The following is an 11640-nucleotide window of genomic DNA, read 5'->3' on the forward strand; positions in this document are numbered from 1 at the left end:
TAAACACGAATCTCCTATACTGGGGGCTGTTAGATGCGAATGTTCACATGTTCCCTATGATGATCGTCATGGTTTAATAACATTAAAGCAGTTGATGAAACGGTAGAGGTGGAGGAGAGAGTGACATCAGTAATGAATGGGAAATAAATAAAATGACAGCCCTACACCATGACATGTTGATAGTGCAGCAGCAGCGGGAAGTATGCTTTGCTAAATTCTCTACACCTGAGGCTACAAATATAGGTTTTATAGTGGCATTAATATGTCCACATTATCTTTAGTGTCCCCAGTGATGCCCCTTTGCCAACCATCGTCAAAACACGCACGGACCAATTTAATAAAGGCTGGCTAAACAAAAGACATATTTTCAATTATATTCCAAATGGTTCTAGTGATTGTAAATAGGTGCTCTGGAAGAGAAGTTCAAAGCTAATCTTTTAAAAATAGCTTCTCTGAAGCTGAACCACTATTTTAAAAGCCTCTAGCTACTTAGTGTTTCATAATGAGAAAAATGATGGACCCAAGATACCTTTCTTAACAAATCAATAATGTTTTAAAAAATCAACACCCATGACTTATGAAGGTGGCTCATTCAATACAAGTCTGTGCCTTAAAAACCACATTAAGTATTTATAGTTTACAATTGCATATAAATCGTTGTGATTTGGCAGTGTATTCTTATTAAAAGTTCATTTGTGAAAATTGCATGCTGCCATCTTTTCTGCTTCTACAACACTCTGGGGGAAAGCTTTTGTGTTTCCTGGAAGAGACACGTATATAAATTGCCTTTAAAAAAAATAAATCATTGAGAAAATGCACCTTAGAAACTTAAGTGTATGTTGATGTACTCAAATTGCAAAGTTATAAAATAGAAAATTAATGTTGATTTAGTACATAAAATTAAGAATTGTTCTTAGTGTTCCTAAAGATTCAAAATTAAAAAAAATAAAACTTACAGGATGAATCCTTGAGGGAAAAAATAGGAATTTACATGCAGAATATGGGTCATTAAAATCAGGTCATTTTCATCATTCCTTCTAGTGATGGGTCCACGAACATCATGAATAGAATTATCGTTTTTAAAGGAAGCAAAGAAAATACATCCTTTAAGAAAAGCTTATTGTGGGGAAATGCATTCAGAAGTTAAACGACATAAAATGAGGAACTGCTATTGCAAATGTCACCAAGACATTAAAAACATATAGTCACAAATAAATTCTTAACATTGGATAAACCACTATAATCCAAACAAAAAGTATTGTCATTCTTTGATGCACAACCGCCATTAAAGAACAAATTTATGTGGAAAATCTGAAGCAATAATATAGGTATTAATTACAGCAATGGTGATAACTGAATATAAAAATAAGTAAATAAAATGTATATATTTTTTGTGAAAGTGAGAAAAACAATTCATCACCCACTCAAGATCACTATTATACCAAGTTATTATAGTGAAATTTGGTAAGTAAAGGAAAACAAACATGCACATATTTAGCCTGCTTTGTTAGAAGAAATTATAATTTAGTCCTACTTGAAACAAAGCCCTTTTCCCCCTTCTCTCTCCCTCTCCCCCATTTTTCACTTTCTTTCCCCTCTCTCCTTCTCCCTCCCCCTTTCTTTTTCCTTCTCCTCTTCCTCCTCCTCCTTCTTCTCCTGCATTTTGTCGAGTTTTGGTTCAAAATTACCTGTCCAAAGTAATGGGATTTTTACAGGATGCAAAAATTAAGGTTATGCACAGGCTTCTTTTCTCCTGTCGTGGGTTTCTTTTCGGTGGACTTCTGAACCACTGGGTTCTTGGTAGCTGCAGCCTTTTTCTTCCCTACCAAAGGCTTCTTCTGCTTTGTGATGCCAACAGCCTTCTTCCTTTCTTCCCTACCACAGGTTTCTTGCCTTGAACCTCTTTCTCACCTAAATTGGCTTCTAGTACTGCTGCTGCTTCACCCACCTGGAGGTTGTGGTCCTTGACCTTGTGAAGAATGACCTAGGCACATGGGTTTAGCTTCCACAGGATTCTTGGTTTTTTTCAGTGAATTTCCTGTTTGAACTCTGTGATGAATCCTCTTGCGTGATGTTCAGTGGGCTCTTTAAATCTCTGAACTTTTCAAGATTCTTCTGAGGTCTGTATCTAGTGCATGGGAAGGTTTTAGTTACTGCTGAGGGAGGCAGCTTTAGGCCAAGTCCATATAGGCCTCACCTAACTTGTAGAAAGCACTTTCAGTCCAAATGCAGAAAACGCCCACATGCCCCTAGGAGCAAGTTTCCAAATATCCCGTTTGCTTACATTACTCAGAGTAATGTCAGAGATGTTTCTGAAGGCTTTGGTGATAGCATTTTCTTCATTATAGATGATGCAAAGTCCCCTGTGCTTGTTGGCTACTCTTTTGGCCCTTGTCAGCTGTCATTTGTTGAGGGGCATAGACATTTTGATATCACTCCAGGCCTTAAGTTTCCTAAAAAACAAAACAGCCTCTTTGGGTTTTTTGAAGCCTTCAACTGTACCTTCAACCACCAAAAGAAGCTCAGGAACTTCCTCAGTACGATAACCTTTAGACTTGTCCAGTGCCGGTATGGCCAAGGCAGCTGGGCACAGCCCATGGCACATTGCTGCTGTGTTGAGTTCACTCTGCAGTACCAATGGCATTAAGTTTTATTTGGTGCAAACATCTGGCCCCCCAAACACGTATTTCCCCAATCACCCCCGCCAGAACAATGAGTCCCACCACCTTGAATTCTGGGAACTGGATCCACAACTCTGCCAGCACCCCGAGGCTCAGCGGTGCTGTGATGACCTGGCAAGTCACCAATAGCGTAAGACTGTCTATTGATTTTGTGCAAGTGGGTGTGAGCAAAGTTTACAATATCTGGCTGAATGTGAGCTTTTAACACAGCAGGCAAAGTAATGCCTTTGCCAGATGAGCCCCTCTTCTTGGAGTACACTGATGCCAGGGGACCATCACACACCCGGGGTTGGAGAGGAAAGGGACACGGGAAAGGAAATCCACCCCCTTTTTTTGTTTTTAACAGGAGAATGCCAGGTAGTAACTGAAAAGAAAAACAATGGTTGTTTAAAATTACCTTTGTAATTCTGAGATAATGGATTCAAACAAGATGCTAAACCTAAAATTTGAAGAGGAAACACAGACTGGCTGATCCAGGGTGCTGGAGTACCATTGTTACTGTGCTTGGTCATTGTCAAGTAAAAAGACTACCTTCACAGTAAAAATATCTCGAGGTTACAACCGTAACTGGGTGATTAAATGTCACACGGTGAAGTGGGGGACGTCTGACATCCTGTGCGACATGATGCAATGAACAGCGTCAAACTGCTGTGCGCTCCATGGAGCCTCCTCATGAGGATTTCAGTTTGAATCTATTTCAAGTCAGTAGAAGTGATTTGGAACTTATTTGCAATCAATTTATTTTAGTTTCTTTTTAGAATGAACATCTGAGCCAGTAGATGACAGACTTCAGAGTTAATCTGATTTATGGGCATAATGTACATGTGTGTACATGTGTGAGAGAGACAGAAAATGGGTGTACATGTACATAGAGGTGGAAATCACCTTAGTAAAAAAAACATCCAAATTAGAAAAAAGAAATATTTTCAAGAGGTAAAACATGGCTAGTGTGTGTTTCTTTTCTTTTCTAAAGAAAGCATATGAGGAAAATGGCAAGATAAGTCTCTTGAAGTAGGCAAAGCAGAGCCTATACATCAAAGAATGACTTTAACACCATGTTGCAAATCACTCTAGCTGCAATGTGAAAAGTAGAAGACTAAATGAAATTTAGTGTCTGTGTTTATATTAAGCATGTTTCTTTATTTGGATACACTGTAGCTGTGGCACAGCCTTCTCGCTGATTGAAAAGGCGTGCTCCAGGATGAATTGTCTGCTATTTCTAACAATTAGCAAACCCTGCGAGGGAAGGTCTCTGTAGTGTCAGCAAAGCCCAAGATCCATGGTTGCCTGTTTTCTCTGGTCAAGTTTGGAGATGGTTAGGACTGGGTACTGTATTTGGTAGTAACTGGGGCTATGAAATAGGTTCCCTGAACTGGCAGGGCATCAGGACAATACCCAGGGCCTACGCAGCTCATGTTTGAAGACCCAAGTCAGGCTAGAGTGTGCACTGAATTCCCTGGTCAGGTGAGGCCATGGATTTTGATGGGGAAGGCCACGGGCTGTGCTCTCTGTTTAAGTATCACTGTGCATGGGTTGTGCAATTTCCCACATGCTCTGCGATGGGCAAAGCAGCTCTAAGCTGATAAAGCATTTTCTTGTCTTAAGCCAGGGTGATCCACACTCCAAATTCCCTGACCAAACAGGGTCACCATCTTTGCTCTGCAAACTATTGGCTCTGACTGTCCAGTTCTCTATTGGGAGCGCTGCTGGGACATACAGCCACCAGGAGCTGTTGCCCTCCCTTTGGGGTAGGTTGCAGCTCCCTTAGCTAAGCAGGAGTGGGAGGTCCAGCTACAGGCTGCTCTTAATTTCTCTCAATTTTCCAAATAGGCTCCTTGTGCTGGGAGGGTCCGGGAGTCACTTCCAAAGCCTTGGCTGTGAACTAATCCCCTTCCTGAACATAGCACAGGAATGCTTCACACCTGGCCTTGGCTTTGCTTCGGAGGTCATCAACTCTTCCTGCCTGTCTCTTGGTGTGAGCAGTGCTAGGCTGCACTGATTCTAGGAGTTGTCACAAGCCTCTCTGGTCGAATGAGGCTGGAATATACTCTTTACATTGGTGGGCTCTGATTCAGCTCCTTGCTGGGTGTGGGTTTTAGGGCCAGCAATAATCCTTTGAGGATCTGAATCCGGCAGTTCTTCTGCACCCTGTTGAGTTCCCTACTCAGAGTGGGCCACCGACTTTGTTGTGCAGATTAGCAAAGCTGCTGGTTCAAATTACTACTAGGACACTGAAGGTATGAACTTGTTCTGACAAGATCTATGGGCTTGTTGTCCCAAGCCTCTACCCAGTTCTCCATCAGTCAGATTTCCAGGCACTGAGCCCCACAAATCCCCCTACAATACTCCTGGTCCAGTGTCAGAGTAGGGGTTTCCACAAAGTGACCACAAGGCTGGGGGTGCTGGTGGTCTCTCTCCCAAGTTCTTTTTTCTCACTGGAGGAACCAAAGGCCCAGAGGAGCCTCACCACATGGTGCTGCGCTGGTTGGCGGGAGGAGTAATGAGGTCATGTGCAATGGCTTTCATTACCCTTCTATTGCGGTCTGTCATGGTCTCTGTGAGCGTGCTTTAGCCTCACTCCTTGTGGAAAGCAGGACAAATAAAATGACATTGGACTGCTCAAGAGAGCATAGTGTATATAAAACAAAGTGGAGTCACTTATGCCAACCAAGATGGATGTCAGATCCCGATTTTGGTTCAAGAAGGAAACTACCTAAGTCAGAGCAGACACATCTGGCAAGGAGACACGCCTAAGATTTCTGCACATGTGATCAGAACAGCCATGTCTACAGAGTGGGACCACCCATAGATAAGCTCCTGGGAAAATTCCACACTTGCCATCAGGGTGCCAAGACACTTATTAAGAGACCCAGAGGGTAGAGTCCACCACTTTTGAGGTATAACCGAGGCAAGCTCCAGACCACTGCTGAGAGACACCAGCATGGGGCTCCACGGCGCGCTGATCTCCCTTGACATCGGCTTCTGGAGGCTCTGCTCTGCTGGACTTGAGGGCTTCATCTTCCCTGCTGCCCGCCTGGCTCCAGAGATCTATCTTTGAAAGTCGCCGGCAACTCCCTTACCCACCACACTTTCTCCTGGACCTGCAGACTGAGGCTCTGGGACTCAGGTTTGTCATTCCCTGCTGACGGCTATATGTGTGTTTGGTATTTCTCTTAAACAATTACAGTGTGAGTAGGATATTAAGGTGTGCTGATGTTCTACTTTGAGTGGCCCTGTATTCAACAAAACCTGAGTGAATAGCATAATTATTCACTCTTGTGACTCTTGTCTATTTCTTGGTGCTGGGCTGATCAGCAGGCAGCTAGCCGAGCAGTTGCCTGGCTGGCTTATAGGAAAGACTATGTCAAGAATGTAAGCTCGTGACACTCCCTTGATCTAGAATTCTCTCAGTGGTGTGTTGTTCTTGAACTGTTATTTGTTGGTCTTCTTGTGGTAGAGAGTGGAGTCAGGGGCAACCGTTGTCATCATCTTGGTATGTAGTTTCTAACTGAAGATTCTTCATTCCATGTGGCAAAATACAGCACATCAGTCAGCCAACATAAAAGTGAATCGCATAGATCACCATTTCAGTTAGACTGGACTTTGAAAAGTGAGTAGAATTATACCTATGTCCTTATCCTACTTTTACAAGCATCTTTTAGTATATCTTTGTTGCATGTATTTATGAGGAATGTAAGCACGTATCAGGACAAATTTTCTTGATATAGATGCAATAATCTTATTCAAAAAAGTTCAGAAGCATTCTCAATTTTTGAAGACTTGGAAAGTAGATGATGCATCATATTCCTTTAGGTCTTAAATTCAAAATTCAAGCTTGAATTCTCTCTGCAGAAAGGGAGAACAGTTATCCGCCAGGGACAGAAAAGCGCTTGCTTATCTTCACTGGACAGAAATATTTGATACAATTCATCTCTTCTTACCAGTACAATGTAGTATGCAACTCAGCATGCTTTTTAAAAAATTTATCTTGACCCAAGGACATTTTTTTCATTATTTTTTAAAGAAAGAGGAACGGAGAGAAAGAGAGAAACACTGATGTGAGAGAGAAACATCGATCGGTTGCCTCCATATGTGTCTGTTCCAGATGTCCCATGCATCTCCACCAGGGGCTGAACCCACAACCTAAGCATGTGCCTTGGCCAGGAATCAAACCCACAACCCTACAGTGACAGGTTGATGACCAACCAACCAAACTACACTGGCCAAGTCTTCAGCATGCTTTTTGATTTTATAATTTATCTTATTATAGCCCAGTTTAGAGCTACAAGTTTACATATTAAGGCGGCAAATAATCACATAGGCAACATTTTTCAGATGTTACTTTTGTAATATCTTCATGTCCTTTAAATGAAATTACACTTAAAAATGTTCTCTTAAAAAATAGGAATATAATATAACCATTCAAGTTTATTTCAGAGATCACCCAGGCACTACTTCAACTTAAAAATAATTATGCTGTATGAGAAGTGGACATATTGAATGGGAATTTGTCATCTAAAATCCTTATCCAGGTACCTTTCCTTCAACACTGTTTATCTGTATATATTAATTTATATTTAAAAATTAGCCCTGGCTGGTATAGCTCAGTGGATTGAGCACAGGCCTGTGAAGCAAAGGGTTGCTGGTTCAATTCCCAGTCAGGGCACATGCCTGGGTTGCAGGTCAGGTCCCCAGTAGGGGACATGTGAGAGGCAACTACACATTGATGTTTCTCTCCCCCTCTTTCTCCTTCCTGTCCCCTTTCTCTAAAAAAATAAAATAAAATATTTTTAAACATTAAAGATTTATTTACTTTACCTTTCAAATTAAACCAAAGTGTCCTTAAATATTATTACAATTTTTCCATACTCCTTGTTTTATAGCTGTGCCATATGTGAGAACTATTGTAATGACAGGCATCTAAAATTGTATTTTAACTCTTATATTCCTAGGAGCCTTATTGACCTTCTTAATTTGGTCAAATATTTTATCATTCACATAGTATCATGTAATTTTCTTTCAGTGCATTCATCAAAACAGCAACTGTACATCAATTTTGTAATTAACATCTTTGTTATCTCAGACTATTAACTCCTCTATGGTAAGGACTATATTTTTATAACCATTTTGTGGCCAATATCTTACATTTTGTCTAGTATATGAAAGATTAAAAATGTGTTGAAATATATGATTTTTACACTTAAAACGTTCTTTTAAATGTGTTTTACTAGTTTAATAAAATTCTAAAATATTTATTATCTACCTAACAAAGTAAAAAACTTTCACCCAAATAAATATTCAGTGTCATTATCACTGCATTCTTGCTTGATTTCACCCTAGTTAGAACAAAACAAAATAAAACTTTGTAATAATGGTAGTAAACATTTATGCAATGCTTAGTGATTATTAAGTGCTTTGAACTTTGGTATGCATATTAAAATTTTTATATTGTCTATTACTCACAATTTTATTAGATTAGAATTCTAATATTAATTTGACTGGTGAATAAATTGAAAGGTTAATTTTTCCACTGTTACACAGCATGTGGTTTAAATACAAACTCAAGAAGTTTTGACTCCAAAATGAAACTTTCCTTAATCCACTATATTTGTAATTTATTGATCCTCTAAAATAAATTAAAACAACATTTTAATGGTTTTTATTCAAAGTTTTTAAGGTATCTACATTTGATTCTTTTATATTCAGATTCAATTTCAGCTTCCCAAATTTCCTTGTGAACTTTTCTGCTTATAAACTTGGTAAAATAAAAATTTATATATTTATATTTGAAGTATCATTATGCATAGATAAAGCTTTATGGAATGTTTAATTTATTATATAGAGATCAAATTTTATTATTTATTCTTAATAAATGTATTGGGTATGCAAACAAAAGTTGATTTATTATTCTAATTATATAAATAGAAAAATCACTTTTAAAAGAAACAAATACCGCTAAACTTTATGATGATTTGATTGGAGTAGTATATTAGTAGTCCAATAGCTGCATGTCAACATTTTCTAAATTGATATATTTAACGTAAATGTTTTCATTGTCCTTATTCTATGTAATTTAACGAAGGTTTTCCTTTTCCTTCATGAAACATTTTCTAAGCAGGATGATGTAAAACTAATCAGCTCTTCACTTCTTTGTATCTACCAGTTTTCCAACTTGTTGGGCTCTGCTTCGAGTCTCTTCCCACGTAACAAGAATCAAACAATTGAACACTATAAATCATGCTGCAACTGTGTATTGTACGTATCCTTAATTATAGACTTTCTAGTAATTGTACCTCTCTAATAACCTCTTTTGCTTGGAAGAAAGCAAAACAATGACGTTCACTTTGCATAGCCACAAATTAGAAACGAAGAACAAACCTTTCACGTATTCCAGGCACTGCCTCCTGATTTGTCAATGGAGGTCATGAATCATCTAACCGGGCAGGCTTCATTGGAAATGACACACACAACACAGCATTCGCAGTGCAGTTCCTGGGTGTACGGGTTCGTAGGTCAATTGAGTTCCCTCTGCCGCTATTGTTCATGTCAGTCAGTGGATTTTTAGAAATACAAAAGAAAACAGGGCTTATTTTAGCATTGTAGTGTTGTTGCTAACACACATATTTATTTATATACATCAAGTTAATGCCTAGATATAACCATTAACTATTATGGAAGTTGAGGGGCAATGAGTGGGAAGACTATAGTAAAGAGGGTAATGTCTGTATTTTTTTGAATACTCCTAGAGTTTTATCACCTTCTTTATTTTTAATTAACCATTTAAAAAAACTTTTTGTGCTGCCGTTCTCTTCTCTCTTGTAGTTTTACTTTATTCATGGGTGGTTACTTCACCTAGTTTCAGCACCATAGTAATTTTACCTTTGTTGAGACTTCACGTGGTCTTTGCCTCACAGTACCATCAACAGCGTCCTAAATAAATCGGTATTGATTCTCCACTTGTGCTCTACCTTTTTTTTGTTCCAGAATCTTAGGCCACTTTTAAACTTGTGATGGTTACCTTGCTGATAGGTCGACTTTGTCGTGGTGAATATAGGAAGATCTGTTAGTCTGTATGTAAGGGTTTGTGTTTTATGGTGCAGAAAAATTCGGGATGTTAAAATTGGACTCTTTCCATTTTGATTTTATCAGAGTCTCCAAAAGAGAAAAAAAGTATAGCAAAGTTAAAATTATAAAGCAAAATTATATTGTTATGCAGGAAAAATTCCTAGAATTACAAAGGGAGAGAAAGAAAGAGAATGAACGTCAGCGAGAATAGCTGCTTTTTCTCATTTTCTCCTTGCCTATTTTTGTGAGGGGTACAGGCAGTGGGAACATTTTGAAAAAAAAAACGAGCAGGGCATAAGGCACATGGCAATGCTACCATGCTTTTCTGCATTATACTTCTTGAACATCCCCCACTCAACCTGCAGCACCCAGTTAGGCATAGAGCAAGTGGGGAGCAGGTAAATCAAAGAGGAATATAGCAGACGATGGTCATTTCCTGCCACCCAACCATTCCTTGCCTTGTAAAATTTTGAGCCCCAGAAGAGAAATAAACTTGAATGCATTTTTAGTGTTTTATAATAATTAGAATATCTGTCATATTTTTAATATGAATGGGACTTTAAAAGTTACATTGGTACATACGAAATTTCATGTGAGGAGGAGGTAGGAGCATGAGAAACAACTAGTCAAGTAAAAGGGTTGGAAGAAAAATTATAGAAAAAACAAAGCTGCTTTCTGTTCATTGCCTACTGTACATTTTCATTTAAAAAAAAAACAACAGAGTTGTGTGGTTTTTTTGTGAAGACTGACTTCCGGTTCTCCCACATCGTTCAGCACATGTCAGTTCAAGATGAACTCTGATGAAAGATGGTGAATAGTCCAGGCATGGATGTATTGCATTTTTAAATCCATCTATCAGTTGTTCCTACCTTCTGGCTATGAGAAATGATGCTGTGAGGAACATTTCTGTATAAGTTTTTGTGTGGACACATATTTTTACTTATCTTAGGTATATGCCTCCAAGTAGAATGTTGGGTCATAAGAAAACTATGTTTAACACTTTAAGAACCTGTCCAACAGTTCTCTAAAGAGACCATACTAAGCTGTATACTTACTGGCAATATGTGAAGATTCTTATCTCTCTGTATTCTAAATGACCCTTGATTATTGTTCTTTTTAATACTAGTGGGAGTAAAGTAACATTACACTAGAGTGTTGATTTCTCTTTCCCTACTACTAAAGATGTTGAAAATGTTTACATGTGATTATTGGCCATTTGTGTACCTTTGGTGAAATGTCTACTCACATCATTTGGTGATTTTTAAATTGAGCTTTTTTTTTTATTGTTTTAAGAGTTCCTTTTAAATGGTAGATAGTAGTCCCTTATCGGATATGTGTCTTGCAAATATATTCTCTCACTCTGTGGAGGTTTTTTTTTTTTACTTTCTTGATGTTACCATTTGCAGCAAACGTATGTTCAATTTAATATATTCTCTTCTTTGTTATACTTTTAATATCATATCTAAGAAATAATTACTTACCTCAAAACTACTAAGATGCATTTCTACATTTTCTTCTAAATGTTTTATATTTAATTATTTTACATTTAAATCTATGATTAATTAACATTTTATTTTTTAGTATGTTTTGAGATAGAGGTACAAAGTCTTTTTTTTTTTTACTTTTTGCATGTGGATAATGTATGATTGCTTGTTTTTTTAAAANTATTCTCTTCTTTGTTATACTTTTAATATCATATCTAAGAAATAATTACTTACCTCAAAACTACTAAGATGCATTTCTACATTTTCTTCTAAATGTTTTATATTTAATTATTTTACATTTAAATCTATGATTGATTAACATTTTATTTTTTAGTATGTTTTGAGATAGAGGTACAAAGTCTTTTTTTTTTTACTTTTTGCATGTGGATAATGTATGATTGCTTGTTTTT

General features: G+C 37.8%; 1 pseudogene; it reads right to left on the reverse strand.

The window, feature by feature from the left end:
• Positions 1-1709: 1709 nt before the first annotated feature.
• On the reverse strand, positions 1710-5699 carry LOC118985856 (60S ribosomal protein L4-like; annotated as a pseudogene).
• Positions 5700-11640: the final 5941 nt, after the last annotated feature.

The sequence above is a fragment of the Sturnira hondurensis genome, unplaced genomic scaffold (genome assembly GCF_014824575.4).
Source record: "Sturnira hondurensis isolate 20B ecotype Veracruz unplaced genomic scaffold, ASM1482457v3 Scaffold0004136, whole genome shotgun sequence".
NCBI classification, from domain to species: Eukaryota; Metazoa; Chordata; class Mammalia; order Chiroptera; family Phyllostomidae; genus Sturnira; species Sturnira hondurensis.